Here is a 25,518-nt window from a genome sequence, read left to right as displayed (position 1 = left end):
TCCTTAAAAAAGCATTTGCCAGCTGAGTGCTCTGAGTTTAGTTAAAGCATAAATTTATATATCCTTAAAGGTGCATAGTTTGGAGTAAACAGCAATCTAGACCATGCAAGCCTACGGAAGGAGCCTCTGTGAGAGCTGTCAGAGACGGGGGACTCACTAATTCCCCTCCAAAGCCAATGACTCTCTGAGGCCTGGAAGTGGTGACTAACTGAAAGAGAAGGGAGCTCTACTTTGAGGGATAGTAAGAAAAACCAATAAGTCAATATTGATGACTTAGTCATGTGCTACTTTTTTCATTAATTAATTTATTCACATTATATCCTGGTAGCAGACCCCCTCCTTCCTCTCCTCCCAGTCCCGTCCTCACCATATTCCTCCCTACTTGTTGAAAGAAGAGGAAACCCCCATTAGGTTTCAGCCTGCCCTGGGGCATCAAATTCCATCAGGATTAAGCATACCCTCTCTCCTTGAGGCATGCTTCTTTAACAGAATATTTGAGACATTAACAGATACTCGAGACTGGGTTATTCACAGTGAACAAAGATTTATTTTCTGTAGTCTGAACTCTGGGAAGTTCAAGGTCACCATCAGGCCAAGGCCTTCTTGATGTATCATCCTGCGGCAGAGTGGGAAAGCACAAGAGAGTATTCATATGGGGGAGCACACACATTTTGTTAACAAACTCACTCTTAGAACAACAACATTAATAATTATTTACTTCTAAAAAGGTCCATCTTTCAACGCTACTGATTATCAGAGACTGGGTTTCTAATACATGACTATCAAGAGGTTCATTCAAAACCTGACAGGTGTCTTTGGGTGACACTCTTTCTTAGTGGCTTATGACTAGTACTGTGACTACTTCTTGTATGAGACTTGTTAAATTCACCTTTGCTGGGGAGTCTGTACTCAGCTTCTCTCCACACAGAAAAACGGAATCTCTGACAGAAAGTTCTAAGACGTGTGCATTCTATCTATCCCTGCTGTGTAGATCAGGAGTGGCTGATACATCTCTATGTCTTACCCACTAGACAATTTTCTCCTGATTACATTTTTGTGATGCATTAGGGAAAGTTACAAATGAACAGAGTCAATCTAATGACATTCAAAGGAAGTCGTCTGTGAAAAGAAATGTGAGGTTGTAAGAGATATAAAAAAACTCTAAAGGCAAAAACCCAATCACAGCATCACCAAAGGCAGGTGTTGGGGAATTCTGTCTCCTGTATAATGATAAAAGTTCTTTCCTCTGATAAGGAGAAATTGGTGGAGATTGGGGGTCAAAAGGACACAAAGGCTTTGGGTTCTCTTTCTCTCAGCTCAGCCAGGCCCAGCCAAGCACAGGTGGACCACAGACACTGTACAGTGCCTGCGAACACAGGTCTGCCATGCCTGGTTGGTCCTCAGTGCATTCCTAGGACAAGGCACAGATGACTGGAGACAGAGAATCCATTACAGACAAGTCACCACAGTCAGATTGAGTCTCTGAGTAGGTTACTGGTATTGTCTCCCAGGAGACCTTGAAGGATATCGATAAGAGAAGACTCTGTAATTGCTGCACAAGAAAGGGTAACTAAGTGAAACATTAAATAAAGGAGGGAACAGAGGTGCGAGCCAAGATGAGAGATAAGGACAGATTCCCACCAGGAGAAAGAGCATACTCAGATGACACTGGGGTCTTTTTCAGTGCTTGAAGTGAGGCCATGTCTTGATGATGTTGTACAGTGCTTGTCCAGGGGACAGGATGTTAGACATATCACTGTGGCCCATTAGCAGGTAGTTGGAGGCCAGGTACCCCATGGCCACAGCACACTGGATCAGGCTCTGGGCTGCCTCCAGTGAAGCTTCATTTGGAGGCTTTTCTGTAAAACACATTTACTGATGCCATTAAGATCTCAAAGCTGCTTGGCTATAGCAGTGACAAGTACCTAGATTCCATTCTTCCCATCTCTCATCTTATGCTTTGCCACAATCACCATAGCCAATAATTAATTAGGCACAAAATAAAGCCCAAACAGCTGTGTTTTCTGATTCCATCTGGCCAAAATTTCTTTAGAAAATTAAAAACTGGAATAGAACATATAACATAACATAAATTCTCAGTGTATGCAGAATGTGTAGTACACTGGATTTTTTTTATGCTATGTCATCACAGGCAATGATACACTCCTACATTATCACTATTGTTAGTAAGGAAGGGCATATATTTCTCAAATGGAATATCAAGTTTTCAAATGCACTCCTTTTTTTCTCTGTTGCTCCATGCTTACCTTGAATATAGACAGAAGGTGAAATGGAGTTTTGGACTGATGTAGATGAATTGGGGGCAAATATTCTATTTGGGATATGCTCCTAGTAGCAGTCATTCTTTACTGAGAATTTTCTTTAAATCTAAAATATTCTGCTGACCTACCATGTACTTCCAGTGTCACAATATTGCCTCCATTTTTCCTATGCTTCCTGAGTATTCCACATGGTTCTTCATTAGACAGAATTCTCTGCCCTACTGATGTCTTACCTACAAAGTTTCCCATAAAGGCAATTCCAAGAGCAATATCATTGTATCCATAGGTGTGAGAGCCTTCAATAGTCCAGCCAACTCCGTCATATACTACACCATCTTGACCCACTAGGAAGCTAGGGTTGAGTAAAGGAAAACAAAGAAGTCAGTTTGAGGAGCACAATTTGCTTCAGCCACTCTAATCCTAAATCCATTCTTTCACCCATTTATCACATACTGTCCAGGTATTCCACATGTCCCAGTGTATAGAAATGCAGAAATGAAAAGCCAAAGCACAGCTTTGCACTTTGCATTCATCCCCAGTACTGAATCTAGCTCAGCCAAGATGACTGTGGAGCTCCTCAACCTTCTGAGCAATGGGTATTTTGAATATTGATACTCTGGTCCTGAAATGTTGTCCTCCATAGGCTGCATAGAGAATGCCCTCCTCAGTCTCTCTCCTTTACAGTTTTCTTTTTCAGGTGATTGCCATCTCACCTGCTTTCCCTGAACTACTGTGCTTCTTAAGACCCTATGCTTCATCCTTAGGACCCTGGTCTAGCTTTTGTCTTTCCACTGAGTATATTCACCCAGGCTAAACAATCATCAGCTCCCACGACTTCAACTATTTTCTGTAAAATCCAGTAGGTCTAGGAAAAAAACTTCTTACATTTCCTGTAGGCAGAAAATAAGGCATCTTAAATTCCCCATTTTCCCTATCAGAACCCCAATCAATGACTACCCACCAGTCATCCATTGTGTCTCCCATATTGCTTTTAAATTCTTCTATTACTTCCATCCAACAGCCACTGTCCAACTTCAACTTGATCATTGTAACAGTACTCTGCCAGGGGTCTTCCTTCCTTCAAGTCCACTCTTAAAATCATACCCAGGAGGCTGGAGAGATGGCTCCACTCTTGAGAACATTTAATGCTTTTGCATTGGACATGGATTTGGTTCCCAGCCCCCACATATCAGTTTACAACTATTTGTAACTCCAGTTACAGAGACTCCAACATCCTCTTCTGACCTCTGCAGGTATCAGTTATGCTTGTAGCATACATATACACTTGTAGGCAAAATACTCACATACATAAAATAAAATAAATACATAAATAAAAACTTTATTTTTTATTAAAAAGGGTGTGGCTTTCCATAGTCCCCAGTTCCCCTTCACATAAAGTTAGTTTTCATTAGCTTTACTTAATTCTACATAGTAGTCAGGCTCTTGCAGCCTGTACTCTCATACCCTTCTCTTGTAAATCCACTTTTAGGTTTGAGTGTGCTGTGTTTTATTTCCTCAAGTATTCATGCTCTGTTTATATCTCAAGGTTTTGAATGTGCAGTTTTTTAACTATAACACTTCCTTTTGCCAAATACTCCCCCCCCAACCCACACATACATTAATCATGTGCCATGAAAGATAGTCCTCTTCATTAACACTTCTCTGACACCTATCAACTCTCAAAAGATTTCTGGGCTCATTTTATCTGCGCTCAGATATTCTATCACTGTGCTTAACATTCTGCATTGTTATTGCTTATTGTTTTTCTAACTCTACAATTCAATGGCAGGTTTAAAAGTTGAGGAATAAGAATCAACTCAGCTGCTGTTTGCCAGTTTGTATTATCCAAATTTGTAGACCTTCCCTATTATCTGTTGTGATTATAGAATAGTCTATGAACAGTCCTGAAAAATAAAGCAGGTTCTCTCCTACATGTTAAGTGGTCTGGAAAGTCAGGTAAAGCTAGAACATTAGTGGCACACTGAAGAAGCATCCAAAACTAGACACAACGTTCATTTGTTAAATCCCTAATAAACAACTGAAGTTTATTGCTTTCTAACTCCAAGATCTACCTGTGAAAAACACAAGGAATCCTCTACATACCTTTTTCTGCTTAACTAAACTAAATGTTTCTTGAATATAATCCTGGCATGAAAGGAACCAGAAGAGAATATTGTATCTAACTCCCTGTCTTCAAACAGAAAATGTTTTCCCTACTATAGAGATGAGTCAAACGAGTCCAGAGAGGTTAAATTCCATGCTTGGTGAGTAGTAGAAGACTAACAAGATTCTAAAATCAGAGAAAACAAGTAGGACCTTCTTCCCTTTTCACTTGAACAGGCTATCTAAAAAGGCACATCTCTTCCTTGGGGTTCATAGTTTTGCTTTCTCGTTGCTTCTAATTCATTATTTGATTATGGTGATGTTCCCATTCACAATGGAGAACATGCCTGAGTGGTTAGGTACCCCAAGCTATGGCCTGAATTCTATTCAATCCATAATATTGCAAGAATAATGTATGGTACCTGTGTAAAAACACCACCAGCTCTGCTCTCCATGGCTCTGAGGAAACATGTCATTTTCCACTTACTGATGTTCAATGTTACAGAAATCTTGTTTGTCCATGTGAAAGGACTGTGTATCTCTCACACGAACCAAGCAGTCTACAGACTCATTGCAGCTTTCTCCAACAGTGTGGATGATAATGACAAGTTTGGCTGGAAGATTCATCTGAGAGCAATGTGTCTCTCTGGCTTCCCAAGAAGTCCGTGGTATGATATTGGGGCATGCTATAACAAAGTGAAAAACCAAAGTGGATGAGAATTTGCTTTGGACTGTCATGAAAACAACATATAGCCAGAGGCTGGTTCACACAAAATGCTTGTGTCCTGCAAATATTAACGCCTTCTATTGTGAACTTCTAGAAGGAATCTGGAAAGGGCAGTTGACTGGATCAGAGGGTTTTAATGGCACAGAAACCAATATGAAAGCTGAAAGGAGCAGACTGGCTAAGCAGAGTCACAGCTGTATATTCTTCAAAACACAAGATACATGTATGCTTATATGTGTGCCACATAATAAGGTAATATGTACAAAACAGCTTACTCTTTATCTTATCAAGTTTGTGTGGAAATATGAATTCTACAAAGAACTCATGTTACAGAATTATCATTATTGAAGAGAATACCAGCCCAAATGCAAAAACATTTTTGTAGAAATTTATAATATTAAAAAATGAAATTTAAAATATCACTGGATCTGAGAAAAAGGCTGTGTTAGCAGAAAGCTAACAACATACTGGAAGTGATTATTCATTTTATTGGTTTCAATTTAATGATCATTTTTCCAAAGTAGCACACCATTTTCACTATTCATTAGCATAAACATTATAATGTCAGTATTAGCTGTAAATTCCAAATTTCTTAGCACCATGGAAAAGGTTGGCTGTCTCTGAAAAGATAGGTGTGTGTGTGTGTGTGTGTGTGTGTGTGTGTGTGTGTGTGTGTTCCCACAGTATATAAATATGTCTACTCCTTTTCCCTCTTCCTTTCCTCTCTTTCACCTATGCTGTCTAACACACTTCATTTGTATCTTGTATCTTGTTCATGTTTTGACTTTCCTCATTGAAGTGACTGTTCCTTGATGGTAGGAGTTTTGTCTTTTTTTAACTGATATATGGCAAATCTGAAGATTTATTGTTTCTTGTAGACTCAGTAAAAATATGAGTGTACACTTATTTATGGCAAGAATGGGTTCATGATAATAACATTTTGGTGAGTTGGATAGCCCTGGGAAAACCTGTCTCCTTAACTTCTCCAATTAATAGGGACATTTTCCAGTATTAAAATACTTTTCTAAATTTCCCAGTTTCATAGTTATGGCACATGTGAGATGTTCTAGATCCAAGAAACCCTTGGAAATCTAACAGGAGAACACTCCCAAATATATTTGGGGGTAATGCAATGCTGGGTATGTTAGGTTGAGAATCTGACCTTTTTTGGGTGTCTCTGAGTGTTGAGGAACTAAACAGGTTTCTTCTTTTAAAAGAAATGGCTGGAGACCCAACCGCCTGGTCAGGTGGGCACTCCTGAGGCTGCAGAGCGGAAGAGACCACCAACACTGCTCACCCCTGCCCACATCCCTGGCCCAAGAGGAAACTGTATAAGGCCTCTGGGCTCCCGTGGGGGAGCGGCAGGACACCTGCCAGAGACACCGCCGGACCCTGAAGGAAACAGACCGGATAAACAGTTCTCTGCACCCAAATCCCGTGGGAGGGAGAGCTAAACCTTCAGAGAGGCAGACAAGCCTGGGAAACCAGAAGAGACTGCTCCCTGCACACACATCTCGGACGCCAGAGGAAAAAGCCAAAGACCATCTGGAACCCTGGTGCACTGAAGCTCCCGGAAGGGGCGGCACAGGTCTTCCTGGTTGCTGCCGCGGCAGAGAGCCCCTGGGCAGCACCCCACGAGCAAACCTGAGCCTCGGGACCACAGGTAAGACAAAATTTCTGCTGCAAGAAAGCTGCCTGGTGAACTCAAGACACAGGCCCACAGGAACAGCTGAAGACCTGTAGAGAGGAAAAACTACACGCCCGAAAGCAGAACACTCTGTCCCCATAACTGACTGAAAGAGAGGAAAACAGGTCTACAGCACTCCTGACACACAGGCTTATAGGACAGTCTAGCCACTGTCAGAAATAGCAGAACAAAGTAACACTAGAGATAATCTGATGGCGAGAGGCAAGCGCAGGAACCCAAGCAACAGAAACCAAGACTACATGCCATCATCGGAGCCCAATTCTCCCACCAAAACAAACATGGAATATCCAAACACACCAGAAAAGCAAGATCTAGTTTCAAAATCATATTTGATCATGATGCTGGAGGACTTCAAGAAAGACATGAACACACTTAGGGAAGCAAAGGAAAACATTAATAAACAAGTAAAAGCCTACAGAGAGGAATCGCAAAAATCCCTGAAAGAATTCCAGGAAAACACAATCAAACAGTTGAAGGAATTAAAAATGGAAATAGAAGCAATCAAGAAAGAACACATGGAAACAACCCTGGATATAGAAAACCAAAAGAAGAGACAAGGAGCTGTAGATACAAGCTTCACCAACAGAATACAAGAGATGGAAGAGAGAATCTCAGGAGCAGAAGATTCCATAGAAATCATTGACTCAACTGTCAAAGATAATGTAAAGCGGAAAAAGCTACTGGTCCAAAACATACAGGAAATCCAGGACTCAATGAGAAGATCAAACCTAAGGATAATAGGTATAGAAGAGAGTGAAGACTCCCAGCTCAAAGGACCAGTAAATATCTTCAACAAAATCATAGAAGAAAACTTCCCTAACCTAAAAAAAGAGATACCCATAGACATACAAGAAGCCTACAGAACTCCAAATAGATTGGACCAGAAAAGAAACACCTCCCGTCACATAATTGTCAAAACACCAAACGCACAAAATAAAGAAAGAATATTAAAAGCAGTAAGGGAAAAAGGTCAAGTAACATATAAAGGGAGACCTATCAGAATCACACCAGACTTCTCGGCAGAAACTATGAAGGCCAGAAGATCCTGGACTGATGTCATACAGACCCTAAGAGAACACAAATGCCAGCCCAGGTTACTGTATCCAGCAAAACTCTCAATTAACATTCATGGAGAAACCAAGATATTCCATGACAAAACCAAATTTACACAATATCTTTCTACAAATCCAGCACTACAAAGGATAATAAATGGTAAAGCCCAACATAAGGAGGCAAGCTATACCCTAGAAGAAGCAAGAAACTAATCGTCTTGGCAACAAAACAAAGAGAATGGAAGCACACAAACATAACCTCACATCCAAATATGAATATAACGGGAAGCAATAATCACTATTCCTTAATATCTCTCAATATCAATGGCCTCAACTCCCCAATAAAAAGACATAGATTAACAAACTGGATACGCAACGAGGACCCTGCATTCTGCTGCCTACAGGAAACACACCTCAGAGACAAAGACAGACACTACCTCAGAGTGAAAGGCTGGAAAACAACTTTCCAAGCAAATGGTCAGAAGAAGCAAGCTGGAGTAGCCATTCTAATATCAAATAAAATCAATTTCCAACTAAAAGTCATCAAAAAAGATAAGGAAGGACACTTCATATTCATCAAAGGAAAAATCAACCAAGATGAACTCTCAATCCTAAATATCTATGCCCCAAATACAAGGGCACCTACATACGTAAAAGAAACCTTACTAAAGCTCAAAACACACATTGCACCTCACACAATAATAGTGGGAGATTTCAACACCCCACTCTTATCAATGGACAGATCATGGAAACAGAAATTAAACAGTGATGTAGACAGACTAAGAGAAGTCATGAGCCAAATGGACTTAACGGATATTTATAGAACATTCTATCCTAAAGCAAAAGGATATACCTTCTTCTCAGCTCCTCATGGTACTTTCTCCAAAATTGACCATATAATTGGTCAAAAAACGGGCCTCAACAGGTACAGAAAGATAGAAATAATCCCATGCGTGCTATCGGACCACCACGGCCTAAAACTGGTCTTCAATAACAATAAGGGAAGAATGCCCACATATACGTGGAAATTGAACAATGCTCTACTCAATGATAACCTGGTCAAGGAAGAAATAAAGAAAGAAATTAAAAACTTTTTAGAATTTAATGAAAATGAAGATACAACATACTCAAACTTATGGGACACAATGAAAGCTGTGCTAAGAGGAAAACTCATAGCGCTGAGTGCCTGCAGAAAGAAACAGGAAAGAGCATATGTCAGCAGCTTGACAGCACACCTAAAAGCTCTAGAACAAAAAGAAGCAAATACACCCAGGAGGAGTAGAAGGCAGGAAATAATCAAACTCAGAGCTGAAATCAACCAAGTAGAAACAAAAAGGACCATAGAAAGAATCAACAGAACCAAAAGTTGGTTCTTTGAGAAAATCAACAAGATAGATAAACCCTTAGCCAGACTAACGAGAGGACACAGAGAGTGTGTCCAAATTAACAAAATCAGAAATGAAAAGGGAGACATAACTACAGATTCGGAGGAAATTCAAAAAATCATCAGATCTTACTATAAAAACCTATATTCAACAAAACTTGAAAATCTTCAGGAAATGGACAATTTCCTAGACAGATACCAGGTACCGAAGTTAAATCAGGAACAGATAAACCAGTTAAACAACCCCATAACTCCTAAGGAAATAGAAGCAGTCATTAAAGGTCTCCCAACCAAAAAGAGCCCAGGTCCAGACGGGTTTAGTGCAGAATTCTATCAAACCTTCATAGAAGACCTCATACCAATATTATCCAAACTATTCCACAAAATTGAAACAGATGGAGCCCTACCGAATTCCTTCTACGAAGCCACAATTACTCTTATACCTAAACCACACAAAGACCCAACAAAGAAAGAGAACTTCAGACCAATTTCCCTTATGAATATCGACGCAAAAATACTCAATAAAATTCTGGCAAACCGAATTCAAGAGCACATCAAAACAATCATCCACCATGATCAAGTAGGCTTCATCCCAGGCATGCAGGGATGGTTTAATATACGGAAAACCATCAACGTGATCCATTATATAAACAAACTGAAAGAACAGAACCACATGATCATTTCATTAGATGCTGAGAAAGCATTTGACAAAATTCAACACCCCTTCATGATAAAAGTCCTGGAAAGAATAGGAATTCAAGGCCCATACCTAAACATAGTAAAAGCCATATACCACAAACCAGTTGCTAACATTAAACTAAATGGAGAGAAACTTGAAGCAATCCCACTAAAATCAGGGACTAGACAAGGCTGCCCACTCTCTCCCTACTTATTCAATATAGTTCTTGAAGTTCTAGCCAGAGCAATCAGACAACAAAAGGAGATCAAAGGGATACAGATCGGAAAAGAAGAGGTCAAAATATCACTCTTTGCAGATGACATGATAGTATATTTAAGTGATCCCAAAAGTTCCACCAGAGAACTACTAAAGCTGATAAACAACTTCAGCAAAGTGGATGGGTATAAAATTAACTCAAAGAAATCAGTTGCCTTCCTCTATACAAAAGAGAAACAAGCCGAGAAAGAAATTAGGGAAACGACACCCTTCATAATAGACCCAAATATTATAAAGTACCTCGGCGTGACTTTAACCAAGCAAGTAAAAGATCTGTACAATAAGAACTTCAAGACAATGAGGAAAGAAATTGAAGAAGACCTCAGAAGATGGAAAGATCTCCCATGCTCATGGATTGGCAGGATTAATATAGTAAAAATGGCCATTTTACCAAAAGCAATCTAAAGATTCAATGCAATCCCCATCAAAATACCAATCCAATTCTTCAAAGAGTTAGACAGAACAATTTGCAAATTCATCTGGAATAACAAAAAACCCAGGATAGCTAAAGCTATCCTCAACAATAAAAGGACATCAGGGGGAATCACTATCCCTGAACTCAAGCAGTATTACAGAGCAATAGTGATAAAAACTGCATGGTATTGGTACAGAGACAGACAGATAGACCAATGGAATAGAATTGAAGACCCAGAAATGAACCCACACACCTATGGTCACTTGATTTTTGACAAAGGAGCCAAAACCATCCAATGGAAAAAAGATAGCATTTTCAGCAAATGGTGCTGGTTCAACTGGAGGGCAACATGTAGAAGAAAGCAGATCGATCCATGCTTATCACCCTGTACAAAGCTTAAGTCCAAGTGGATCAAGGACCTCCACATCAAACCAGACACACTCAAACTAATAGAAGAAAAACTAGGGAAGCATCTGGAACACATGGGCACTGGAAAAAATTTCCTGAACAAAACACCAATGGCTTATGCTCTAAGATCAAGAATCGACAAATGGGATCTCATAAAACTGCAAAGCTTCTGTAAGGCAAAGGACACTGTGGTTAGGACAAATCGGCAACCAACAGATTGGGAAAAGATCTTTACCAATCCTACAACAGATAGAGGGCTTATATCCAAAATATACAAAGAACTCAAGAAGTTAGACCGCAGGGAGACAAATAACCCTATTAAAAAATGGGGTTCAGAGCTAAACAAAGAATTCACAGCTGAGGAATGCCGAATGGCTGAGAAACACCTAAAGAAATGTTCAACATCTTTAGTCATAAGGGAAATGCAAATCAAAACAACCCTGAGATTTCACCTCACACCAGTGCGATTGGCTAAGATCAAAAACTCAGGTGACAGCAGATGCTGGCGAGGATGTGGAGAAAGAGGAACACTCCTCCATTGTTGGTGGGATTGCAGACTGGTAAAACCATTCTGGAAATCAGTCTGGAGGTTCCTCAGAAAATTGGACATTGAACTGCCTGAGGATCCAGCTATACCTCTCTTGGGCATATACCCAAAAGATGCCTCAACATATAAAAGAGACACGTGCTCCACTATGTTCATCGCAGCCTTATTTATAATAGCCAGAAAATGGAAAGAACCCAGATGCCCTTCAACAGAGGAATGGATACAGAAAATGTGGTACATCTACACAATGGAATATTACTCAGCTATCAAAAACAACGAGTTTATGAAATTCGTAGGCAAATGGTTGGAACTGGAAAATATCATCCTGAGTGAGCTAACCCAATCACAGAAAGACATACATGGTATGCACTCATTGATAAGTGGCTATTAGCCCAAATGCTTGAATTACCCTAGATCCCTAGAACAAACGAAACTCAAGACGGATGATCAAAATGTGAATGCTTCACTCCTTCTTTAAATGAGGAAAAAGAATACCCTTGGCAGGGAAGGGAGAGGCAAAATTTAAAACAGAGACTGAAGGAACACCCATTCAGAGCCTGCCCCACATGTGGCCCATACATATACAGCCACCCAATTAGACAAGATGGATGAAGCAAAGAAGTGCAGACCGACAGGAGCCGGATGTAGATCGCTCCTGAGAGACACAGCCAGAATACAGCAAATATAGAGGCGAATGCCAGCAGCAAACCACTGAACTGAGAATAGGTCCCCTATTGAAGGAATCAGAGAAAGAACTGGAAGAGCTTGAAGGGGCTCGAGACCCCAAAAGTACAACAATGCCAAGCAACCAGAGCTTCCAGGGACTAAGCCACTACCTAAAGACTATACATGGACTGACCCTGGACTCTGACCCCATAGGTAGCAATGAATATCCTAGTAAGAGCACCAGTGGAAGGGGAAGCCCTGGGTCCTGCTAAGACTGAACCCCCAGTGAACTAGTCTATGGGGGGAGGGCGGCAATGGGGGGAGGGTTGGGAGGGGAACACACATAAGGAAGGGGAGGGGGGAGGGGGATGTTTGCCCAGAAACCGGGAAAGGGAATAACACTCGAAATGTATATAAGAAATACTCAAGTTAATAAAAAAAAAAAAAAAAAACTCAGGTGACAGCAGATGCTGGCGAGGATGTGGAGAAAGAGGAACACTCCTCCATTGTTGGTGGGATTGCAGACTGGTAAAACCATTCTGGAAATCAGTCTGGAGGTTCCTCAGAAAATTGGACATTGAACTGCCTGAGGATCCAGCTATACCTCTCTTTGGCATATACCCAAAAGATGCCTCAACATATAAAAGAGACACGTGCTCCACTATGTTCATCGCAGCCTTATTTATAATAGCCAGAAAATGGAAAGAACCCAGATGCCCTTCAACAGAGGAATGGATACAGAAAATGTGGTACATCTACACAATGGAATATTACTCAGCTATCAAAAACAACGAGTTTATGAAATTCGTAGGCAAATGGTTGGAACTGGAAAATATCATCCTGAGTGAGCTAACCCAATCACAGAAAGACATACATGGTATGCACTCATTGATAAGTGGCTATTAGCCCAAATGCTTGAATTACCCTAGATCCCTAGAACAAACGAAACTCAAGACGGATGATCAAAATGTGAATGCTTCACTCCTTCTTTAAATGAGGAAAAAGAATACCCTTGGCAGGGAAGGGAGAGGCAAAGATTAAAACAGAGACTGAAGGAACACCCATTCAGAGCCTGCCCCACATGTGGCCCATACATATACAGCCACCCAATTAGACAAGATGGATGAAGCAAAGAAGTGCAGACCGACAGGATCCGGATGTAGATCTCTCCTGAGAGACACAGCCAGAATACAGCAAATACAGAGGCGAATGCCAGCAGCAAACCACTGAACTGAGAATAGGTCCCCTGTTTAAGGAATCAGAGAAAGAACTGGAAGAGCTTGAAGGGGCTCGAGACCCCAAAAGTACAACAATGCCAAGCAACCAGAGCTTCCAGGGACTAAGCCACTACCTAAAGACTATACATGGACTGACCCTGGACTCTGACCCCATAGGTAGCAATGAATATCCTAGTAAGAGCACCAGTGGAAGGGGAAGCCCTGGGTCCTGCTAAGACTGAACCCCCAGTGAACTAGTCTATGGGGGGAGGGCGGCAATGGGGGGAGGGTTGGGAGGGGAACACTCATAAGGAAGGGGAGGGGGGAGGGGGATGTTTGCCCGGAAACCGGGAAAGGGAATAACACTCGAAATGTATTTAAGAAATACTCAAGTTAATAAAAAAAAAAAAAAATTGAAAAAAAATTGAAAAAAAAAAAAAAAGAAATGGCTGAATGTATTTGGGTGACAGGTAGCCATTCAGGATGGCAAGGAAGATCAGGTCCTCTGTAGCTGATAGAGCCACCGGACTGAGGCTGCTTCCTTCATGGGAGTAATATGAAATAAAAACTGCTAGTAAGAAACTGCATGCTGGACAGCACCCACAGTGATGGCAAATCTCTATCAGACCTGAGTGACTAGTGGACAGGAAGCAAAAAGATAGGCAGAAAGAAATCTAAGCAACCACAATTAAGATCCTCTTCAAAGGGCCAAACATGGACTAATTTTTTTCTTGTTATTGACAAATTAACCTTCAACATCATCCCTCCCCTCTATTATGCTCTGATTGAGGGTGGAGGATCATATAAACTACTTCAAATTCTTTGCTTTGCCTACTAGTCTCTGTCTTTATCAATACAAAATACTAAAGGAAGAAATAATCCATGCTTAAGTACTTCTGTCAACTAACATATTAGTAGCAGATGACTTCAGATTTCATTGGCCATAACTATGAGCTCCATGTAAGGGGCAGTTTCAGCAACAAGTATAGACCATAGATGAGGAAAAATCTGAAGGTCATAGAGTGCAACAGCAGAAAGGATTTCCAGAACCAGTGATTATCAGGGATGACAAATACAATGTAGGCTACAAAGATATAAGCATTGGCAAAAGAAAGTAGAGGAAGCAGATAGGCCACTTTCTGAGTCTGGAGGAAATTAGCATTACCTATCTTACTGCCAAAGAAGGCAATGCCCAGGGAAACATTATTGTAGCCTTGAGTGTGCAAACCTTGGACATGCCAACCTACACCTTCATATACCTTGCCATCATTCCCAACCAGGAAGCTGCCAAGGAAAAATAAAGATTTAGTGGTAAACCTTTTTATGAAGAAAATTCAGCAAGCAGCCAACCATTGAACCATTGAAAGGGGTCCCCATTGGAGAAGATAGATAAAGGACTAAAGCAACTGAAGAGCAACCGCATAAGGACAACAATATCGACAAGCCAGATCTCCACCCAAAGAGTACACATGGAAAGACCCATGGCTCCAGCTGCATATGTAGCAGAGGATACCCTTGTTGGGCACCAATGGGAGAACAAGCCCTTGGTCCTGCCAAAGCTGGAACCCCCAGTGTAGGGGAATTTCAGATCAGTGATGCAGGAAGGGGTGGGTGGTTGGGGGGGAGCACCCTCATAGAAGAAGGGGCAGGGGAGATAGGACAGGGGGTTTATGAATGGGAAACATGGAAAGGGGGATAATCTTAGAAATATAAATAAGAAATATCCAATAAAAATAGAAAATTCATTTCCCCAAAGCAGTCCTAGAGGCTCATAAAAGAACGAACTTTCAATAACATAACAATGGGGACCAGGTAATTTTAGACCTTCTAAAGAAATAGGAATATATTTAAGTTTTGGTTTTGACTTAAGATTGCATATGTTTTTCACATGAAATCCCCCTTAGATTACGTGTGTTTCTCAGTTAAGAAGTACTCATTTCATTTAAAGTAGAATTTGAATGCATGACTTTCCAGTGTCTAAGGACAATTAATTCCATCTTTTCAAGTGCCTGCTAGTTAATTCATTATATTGTTATTATTATTTGGGATAGGCAGGCTTTGAAACATGCTCTCGGCCTTTTAAAGAGACTTGCCTGGAACTTACTGCAGAGCCTAAAGCTGGCCTTTAAGTCATGGCAATCCTCCTGCTATAGATTCGTAAGAGTTGTAATTACAATTATTCATCCCTACACCCAGCTGAATACATCATATTTTTTGTCTCTGTTTTTAACTATAAGACCAAGCACTCGAGTATTCTCTAAAACAAGCAACCTGAAATCAAGAGTTTCTTTATACTGACTCCTCACAGATTCATGCAGGTTATTAATCACAAAAGGTTTTTTGTTTCATTTTTGTTTGATTTAATATCATGTTTAAATTCTTTTATTCTACTATTTTTAAAAATTTCTGTCCATTCTGCCTCTCTCTAGTGTTTAATCCAAGCTTGAAAATGATGTTTCATGACTCTTGCTATATAGAACCTTCTACTAGATTGTGAATTTCAGAGCAAACTCAACAAAGAAAGAACAATTTCCAAGGTTAAGTAATGCCCCTGCTCCAAGTCAGGCTTTTTCCTTTTTTCTGAGATCCTTTGGAAGCATGCCCACCACTGTTCTGCTTTTTGATGTTTCCCGTAGTACATCTGTTATTTCTTCAGAGACCTTGATTGGATACTTCAGATCTTATTTCTATTTGCGTTTTAAATTCTCCATGTCTACTCTTTCTTCTTCATATAATGGTGAGCTTTCTTATTCTTGAGGTTAATGAGAAAAACCTTCAATAGACCCCTTAAATAAATACTCACTGTACAATGCAAAAATCTTCTATGCCTCACACTCATTTTAACACATGGTTTCTTCCTTATCATTCCCCATGCCCACTCATCCCCTTGTCATATCCAGTGGTCATTCAGGGTAGTAAATGGGAAAATGCTTCATGCAACTGAGCCCTGACTGGAAGCAAATAAGAGTGGGCTATATCAACACACAGTTTTGACATAATTCTGAATCCATTCCCTTTGCTTTGTGCTACTTTAAACATATTCTTTGGATTCCATAGACTGTAGCATTTTCATTTAGTTAATGAAGAGGGTAACCCTTCTCTTCCACACTGCTACCAGTTGGGTGATAGCAATGAAGACCCTTGTGATCTATCATGCTGGGTGTTTCCAGGGCTGGCAGCACTTAGTACATAACTTTCTGTGTGTCCTTTCATGGTCTTTCAGAGTAAAAGAACCTTTGAATACAGAGCTTAGAGTTGTTCTTCCAAATTGTTGTTCTGGATTTGTTTTTAAATTCTTTTTTGCTAACACTCTTTTGTCAGAAACACAGCACAAATGAAGCTCTGAAAATAGAAGCTATTGAATAAGAAAAACAAGGAGAATGCTTCAAGAAGTAACATTAAGCATGTGCTTTGGAGATCTCACCAGTCTCTTACTTGAAAGCCACATCATACCAGCCTTTGTTTTGGACATAATGGGACTGTAGAAGCCACACCACCTGGCTGCAGGAGGTCTAATCTTGGCATTGCATCCTGGTAACCTGCTCTATGATGAGGTAGGGCACAGGCAGGCTCAGTCGGACTCTGCAGGTGAGTCAACTTGCTCCCCACACTTTTCGGGAAACTATGGTAGGACTGCCTGTAAGAGGGACCACAGAACAGCATGTAACAGATCCTACTGAAGTCACTAACCCACTATTTATGGTGTATGGAAGTCTTAAAAGGAGCTACTCCACCCAAAACCTTCTATTTTCATCTCTATAGCCCAGTCTGGACCAGAACTCATTCAAATCTCTTCTCTCTGTTAAATTGCCTGTTTTGTAGGAGCAACTGCTGAAATTATGAACCTCTTTGTATCTTTAGGAATGGAGCATAAGAAATATGGGATATAAGGACTCAAGAAAGAGCCTAGAGAAAATGATCTTGATTAAATTGTCTAAACTATGGAGTCCTGTGGTCAGCACAGTGATTCATATATTTCTGTCTCAAGGAATAATGTGTTTCATACATCTGTTAATTTTGGTTAAGATAATGGCAATCTTAGTTTGTGCTACTTAGTGTGTATGCATGTTTCTGTTGGTAGTTATGCATGTAACTCAGGGAAAGCAATGCTGTTCTAATTAGGGGTGAGGGAAGGCTTCGGTGCTGCTAGAGGGTGGGTTGAACAAAAGTGGATATAATTAAGGTTACTCTAGGGCAGGATACTGAGAAAATAAATCCCACAGCACCCTGGGAAATAAAGACCAGTCATCATCCAGAAAGTAGTCATATACAAAGCAGAACTAGCCAACTGACTGAGGCCTAGTACCAACTCATTTACACATATAGGCAAGTTACTTCCTCATCAGTCCTTTGTATCCTTATCCACAAAATGAAAAGATTAACTACGTACTCTTTGATTTGTGAGTTTCTCCAGCACTAATTTCATGCAATCTAGTAGCATGTCTACTTAAGAGTAGAAGGTCAAGAAATAACTATATTATCACAGAAATGTGAAAATATGCTCAGCATCAGAATGATCAAACTCTAATCCATTTAATTCAACAAAATTCACTTATATTTTCTTCATGTTTAATCACTTTGTAAAATAATAAGACACATCAAGATGCTGTAAAGGCAGCAGCGTTTCACTAACAATTATTATTCATAAATGTTAATTTGTACTGGGTGTAACTATGATGATGATGGTGATGGTGACAATAATGACAAAGACAAGATGGTGAGACAATTAGAGGTATAAATTACCTCATATTCATTATTTGAACACTGTGTTAAACCTTTATAATCAAACTGACTAGATGTAGAATCATTGAAGAGACAAAGCTCTAATGTTGTCTATAGGGGATTATCCAGATTGGGTTAGTTAAACTGGGAAACATCTGCCCTTAATTTAGGTAGCACATTCCATTATCTGGGGGACCAGAATGAATAAGAGGAAGTAGAGCACCAGCATTAACTACTCTTTGCATTACAGATGTGGAAACAAAGTGACCAAATACCCTAAGTTCCTGCCACCATGTTTTCTGAACATTTTGGTATATGTACATACATGCATACGTACATACAATCATACATCATGGAACTACAAGCCAAAATAAACCTTTTTTCCAATATTTTGTTATAGAAAAGTAATCAATACATTAACTAATTAATTCACTAATATCAATTCTAAGAAGTGGTTGGTTGGTATACTCTTTATTTTATGAAATCAAATAAGGATCATATATTAATTTGTGCATGGTTGAAAAAAATCACAACAGCTGGCAGTACTGGAAGTTGGTCAATTCCTGAGCAGTACCACAAGTTTCAAATCTATACATGTTGTAGCAAAGACAATATTGGTAACATTTTTGCTAAATGAAAACAGTTGTGTGTACCTAAAAAAAAGCACTTTTGATAAGAAGAAAGAAAACTTACCACAGGCTACAAGACTCAGAGCAGAGAAGGCAAGAAGCCTGTGCAGCATCTTCAAATGGTCCCAAGACACCACCATGAAGTCTGATAGTCAGTCCTGGAGGGAGCTGGCCTTGGAGAACACTGACAGTTAAAATGACTATGCTAACTGCATAGCACCCTGTTTGTTTCTCCACTCCCTGGCTCACTTCTGAGGACCAGCACATGGCTCAGGCTTCCCACAGGTATCTGGAGATGACAGTTGTTCCATAATGTGCAGATCCTATTGTCTGTATCTAGCAGGCCCCCTCCACACCCACATTCTGCAGGTTCTTTGCAGTGGATGTAGCTGATACTGAGACTTTCACAGTGGACAAAGGAAACTATGTCTAAAGTCCTTCACTAGTAGTAGTAACGGCTTTGTATAAATTCTTTCTGTATAAATTTATTTCTCATGCTACAGTTTATATTTATCTCTTACAAAATTCCATATAAGACAAAATTCCTGTAAGACTCTTCTTTTTTCCGAGAAAAATACTAAGAAGCACTAAATGATAAAGAGGGACAGGTTTGGGCTCTATCACTGGCACCACTGGACAATCAGATGTATGGAAAGCCATAGATTCAAGTTCCACATTCTAAATCGCTGAGGAATGATCAATCAACCACTACTCTAATGTGAAGATAACAACCAGCTCTTTCCATTCACTGATCACATTCTGTGGTCCAAATAATGTGTGAAGACTCTTTATTCACTTCATGAAGCCTCAACATGACCTGTGAAAGCATTAATTCATATATTTGAAATTCCCAGTGAGTGTGGTCAGAGACTGCCCCTCTTAGCCAGACCTGTCACATTCTAAAGCCTCCACTGGAAACCCAAATTGCTGCCTTTGTTTCTGTTGGTAGATATTCTCAGCAGGGACTAAGCTATAAAGTACAGGATTATTTTGATTCTCCCCAGATCCAAGAATCTTTTCCACTCTTGTAGGCAGTACTTACTCACACTTAGTATAAAATGTCCACTCCCTTGGTTGTGAACTCAGTCATCTATCGCTTCTCGGCCTTTTGGCTAAGATCAAGTGTGAACTCAGTCATCAACTTTCCTCAGTTGAGAAACAATGCAGGAAATGTTGAAGTGAAATTATATAGTCATCACCTGCTGTTTGAACACTACACTTGATTCCAACGGATAGAAATTTTTAACATTACAGCTTAAGAACTGAGCAAAGGCTTCTAGATCAATAAGCACACACATAATCAAATAACACACAAGATCCCATTAATTCAGCAAACTTTCCTTTAGCTAACCTTCCCCAGAGGAGCACATCACAGTGGGTCATGCAACTCATATACACCTGAGGGAAATTCAACCTCTTCATTAGCAAAATGAAAGGCAAGAACCAACTTGCCCATGATGGGAGCCCTGCCAACTCATCTCCCAGAAAAGGATCTGCCTTCTGAAAACTACTGGAAAACATTGTCAGTCATGCTTAAGAGGAAACTTGGATCCTGGTCATGTAACTTTTCTGCTTCTCTAACTGTAAATATTAATGCCACAAGCCATACCTTGACCTTGTCAAATCACATACTTGAACTGTGAATGATGAAAACAGGCCGGATATTGCAGGCCACTGAACTTGTGGCCTTTCTTGCTACTACCCAATTTCCAATTTCAAGTTGACAGCACAGGTTGAAACCTGGCTTGCATTGTGGTGCATCCTCTATATACATAAAATAAAAGGTAGGGAATGTTTCAAGGCTTGAAAGACAAGGAAGAAGTTGTGTTGAGGCAAATCCAAAACCGACAGCCTTTGAAAGAAGATAAAGGAGTGCTAGTTCCTAATTTATCTAGACAGATGGAAGACTTGGAGGACAGCTTAAACAAGATGTATAAAGATAAATTCATTCACCACATTTAAATGGTTCCGCATGGCTTTAGCCTCTTAAAGAAAGGGTATTTGGAAAACATTCACATTCAGAAATACCTGAGTACTTTGTGATGTCCCAATCCAACAGGGTAGATTGTAATCCTTTCTCCCCTTATTGTGTGCAGATTTTCTTCTTTAGTCTTGTCCTCCAGTCCCTGCTTCTTCTCTATCAGGTGTCTCCTTCTGCAGCCTTTGTTTTCTGTAGCTCTAGAAGGCACACCTTCCCTGGTTCTCAGTCTCTGCTTCCCGAAGAGAAGCTGACAGGGAGAGGTTTCCCTAACAAAAGAGACAGGGGTTTAAGGCTCAGTGATGCTTCAATATACTGAGATGAATTCAAATGAAATAAGACTGGGACCTACAGTAAGTACCTGGGGAAAACCCTGTGAATAAACTGAGTTTCCTCCTCCCTAGGGAAGACCTAGATTGCCACATCCTTTAGAGTGTCTGCCCAATAGCATCATTCAATAAGACCTGTCAAACTGGGTCTGCCACACAGAAAGGAAAAATAGGTTTGAAGGACCACAAACTGCTACCTAGACAGAGACTAGTTCTGTATGGCATATTCTAGGTGTAGAGATTGAAACAGATGAAATGTATACTTATTCTCCAGGAATTAGGATCAGGTCCTAATTTGATCAGGTAATAATATGCATGTTCTATTTTTGCTTTGCTTTCTTCTATGCTTAAATGTTTCCTCTCTTGTGACCACAACATAGCTTACAAACACATCAAGACAGTTGCTTCAATGTATGCACTTGCAGAAATGAGCCCTTAACAAAAATATTTCCTTTAAAAGAAGCCCTCCCTTTGGGTGGCCTGAATTTATAGACCTTATACTTGAAAGGCAATAGTTTTTCCACAATTTTGGATCTGAGTAGAAGAGTGTTAATTAAAATGAATTATATACCCTTCATCCTTATAAATACATCATCAGTTAAGAAATACATCCTTTGCAAAGCATTTCCACATTCACCACTGGATGTCACTAGAGTATACTGTTATCTCTGTCAGAATGACTCTGAGCTTTACTTGCGTAAAGGGTATCATGAATAACTGTGTTAACTTCTAGTCACATTTAAGGTATCTGAAATCTAGAGAAAGCTCGTCATGACATAATATTTAAAATAATTGAAATCACATATGCAAAGGTGAAGGTCTTATCATGGCACTGAACTCACAGGATACATGATGTTTGACACTCTTATTTTCTTTTCTGGTCTGTTTCCTCAGCTGCCAGATGGAAATGGAAACATTTACATAATTGTCATGAAGTTTCAAGAACTCTGAAAGTGTGTCCATGTAGAGAGGGTTACACAAAGCTGTTTCACCCATGGCAGGGGCTTGTAGTTGGATGCTGCCTCTGAGGCTGTGCTCTTGTTGATTTAGGTCACAGGTATGCTTCCTTCTGCCATTCTCCATCCTCCCTAGCACCAACTTGCCTGTTAAAATTTGGGGCTTTTAGGGGAAACCCATCCAATCAAAAGGACATTTTAGATATGCTAATAAGGAAATGCAAAATACTAAGGACTACATTCCTTAGACTCCTGGGATTCAATATTCATCTGTCTAACATATAGTTAGTGAGCAACTACTGCACAGAAGATGAATATTCAGCAATAGAAAAACAGGTAAGTTCCCTGAAACTGCAAAGAGTACTTTACAGGGCTGGGTGTGGTGGTGTTACTGCAGTCTCAATCCCTTCATTCATTAGCACTTTCAGAGTGGTGATATATCAGTGTTACCATTACTTTTTAATGCACTTACTTTAATACTCTATTAGAAGAAGTGTCTCTAGCATTTTTTTGATTATATTCTTTTTATAGGAAAGGCAGAACAGGGTTTTCCTCCTTGTTAACTTTCAAGCCTTTAATTCAAGGAGTGGATTCAAATGTCTCCCAGCATTTTCTGAATGAGTCCACTTTTAGTTTTTATGTCATCATGAACAAAATGTTTTACAATTAATGAGTTTAGACTTACAGATGATGTTGTTGATGTGAGAATTGTTCCATTCAAATTAGGTGTTGAAGTTCTCAAACTAGACAGTATAAATCTCCCAATTGCTTTTTATCCAATTTGATAAATATTTGACAGCTATATTCAGCAGTTCTCAACTTGTGAGTCATGCCCCCTATGGGAAAACTCTATCTTAAATGTATTTGCATTATGATTCATAATAATAGCAAAATTAGATTTGAAGTAGCAACAAAAATAATTTTATAGTTGGGGTCACCACATCATGAGAACTGTATTGAAGGATAGCAGCATTAGGAAGATTGAGAATCACAATAAGGCCCTTATTGCTCCCTGATATATAAAATGTTTCTGTTCTATGGTAACTTCTCCACTCTTGAAATTGGCTCTTTCTCCAAGAAACATTGATTCTTTTTTTTTTTTTTATGGAAGGTGCCACCAAATGATCACGATTTTGGTAATAATGTTTATTTGATGTTGAGGATGCTCTAGACACATCAATTTGAACCATTCAATTTGGGTAAAAAAATCTTTAAATAACATTTTAAGACTTACATTTTGTGCAGTTTTTCGATTCTTTTGTCTTGCATTATTATATAAGGTTAATGGGTTTAATATAATTTTTAAAGGAATAAAATTAAAACTTAGTTTGACTTGTCTTACTGCTCTAGAAATGTGGGGATGATGTGCTGGGTTGGCACAGGATTCCAGGTAGGAGTATGGACTTGGCATAGGCAAGACAGCAGGAAATTTATCAGGTTAGAACATTGTGAGAGAAAGAATTCAGAGAGAGGGCAGGGCATGTGAGGCTTGCACTGTCAGACAGGATTCTGTTTTCTAGTCACTCTATTGGTTTAAGATTTTTGGTGAGTGGGCTGAGACGATTGATATTCACACTTATTATTGAAACGTATATATTGCTCCCCTTTCTTTTGTTGGCTTTGGGAAAACTTGGAATGAGTTAAAGCAGGACTCAGAGTTGAAAGTAGTTCAGAAGACTGATAATCTCTGGCCATTAAACATTCTAACTATGCTGAATGCTGAAGCTGCTGATTTCTAGAAGAAAAAAAAAACAAATAAAAAAACAAAAAATGGAAGAAACAATAGGATCTCTTTACTTAATTTTATGCTCTTAAGCTACTGGTGTTAATCACCCAAGCCAGTGGGGTTTTGTTTGTTTGTTTGTTTGTTTTTAATATTTGTTTGTTTGTTTAATGGATATTTTTATTTACAATTCAAATGTCATCCCCTTTCCAGGTTTCCCACCAATAGCTGCCTTATCCAATACCCTCCCTGTTCTTCTACGAGGCTGTTCCCCCCACCCACCGACCCATTCACACCTTGCCCTGACATTCCCCTACCCTGGGGGATTCCAGACTTGGCAGGACCAAGGTCTTCTCCTCTCATTGGTGCCCAACAAGGCCATCCTCTACTATATATGCAGCAGGAGTCATGGGTCTGTCCATGAGTAATCTTTGGGTGGTGGTTTAGTCCCTAGGAGCTCTAGTTGGTCGTTATTGTTGTTCGTATGGGGTTGCAAACCCCTTCAGTTCCTTCAATCCTTTCTCTAACTCCTCCAACGGACTCCATTCTCTTTCGAAAATTGGCTTCTAGCATTCGGCACCATATTTGCTATGCTCTAGCAGAGGCTTTCAGGAAACAGATATATAAGGCTCTTGTCTACATGCACTTCTTGGCAACAGCAATGTTGACTGTGTTTGGTGGCTCTATGTATATGGGCTGGATCCTCAGGTGGGGCAGGCGCTGAATGGCCATTCCTTCAGTCTCTGATCCAAACTTTGTCTAAACATCTCTTATGAATATTTTTGATCCCCCTTTTAGAATGACTGAGGTATCGAACTTTGGTCATTCTTCTTCTTGAGCTTCATGTATCTGTGGATTGTATCTTGGGTAATATGAGCTTTTGGGCTAATATCCACTTATCAGTGAGTGAATACCATGTTTATTTAATTTTTTTGTTATTGGATTGCATCACTCAGGATGATATTTTCTAGTTAGATCCTTTTGTTTATGAATTTCATGAAGTCATTGTTTTTAATAGCTGAGTAATACTTGTTTGTGTAGATGTAGCACATTTTCTGTATCTATTCCTCTGTTGAAGGTCATCTGGGTTGTTTCCATCTTATGGCTATTATAAATAAGGTTGCTATGAACATAGAGGAACATGTATCTTCGTTATATGTTGGAGCATCTTTTGAATGTATGCCCAGGAGTGGTATAGCTGGATCCTCAGGTAGTCAGTCCTATGTCCAATTTCATGAGGAACCTCTAGACTGATTTCCAGAGTTGTACCAGTCTACCATTCCACAAGCATGGAGAAGTGTTTTTCTTTCTCTACATCCTCACCAGCACCTGTTGTCACCTGAATTTTTAATCTTAGCCATTCTGACTGGTATGAGGTGGAATCTAAGGGTTGTTTTGATTTGCATTACCCTGATGACTAAGGGTATTGGACATTTCTTTAGGAACTTCTCAGCCATTCAATATTCCTCAGTTGAGAATACTTTGTTTAGATCTGTACCCCATTTTTAAACAGGGCTATTTGGCTCTTTGGAGTCTAACTTCTTCGTATATATTGGATATAAGCCTTCTATCAGATGTAGAATTGGTAAAGATCATTTCCCACTCTGATGGTTGCCATTTTGTCCTAATGACAATGTCCTTTGCCTTACGGAAACTTTGCAGTTTTATGAAGTCCCATTTGTTGATTCTTTATCTTAGAACGTAAGCCATTGGTGTT

The 25,518-nt window shown here is 39.8% G+C and overlaps 1 pseudogene; it reads right to left on the bottom strand.

The window, feature by feature from the left end:
• Positions 1-1,680: 1,680 nt before the first annotated feature.
• Pglyrp3-ps1 (peptidoglycan recognition protein 3, pseudogene 1) lies at positions 1,681-18,928 on the bottom strand (annotated as a pseudogene).
• Positions 18,929-25,518: the final 6,590 nt, after the last annotated feature.

This window comes from Rattus norvegicus, chromosome 2, assembly GCF_036323735.1.
Source record: "Rattus norvegicus strain BN/NHsdMcwi chromosome 2, GRCr8, whole genome shotgun sequence".
Taxonomy (NCBI): Eukaryota; Metazoa; Chordata; class Mammalia; order Rodentia; family Muridae; genus Rattus; species Rattus norvegicus.
The sequence above is the reverse complement of the archived record's forward strand: the minus strand, read 5'-3'. Positions and strand labels throughout refer to the sequence as shown.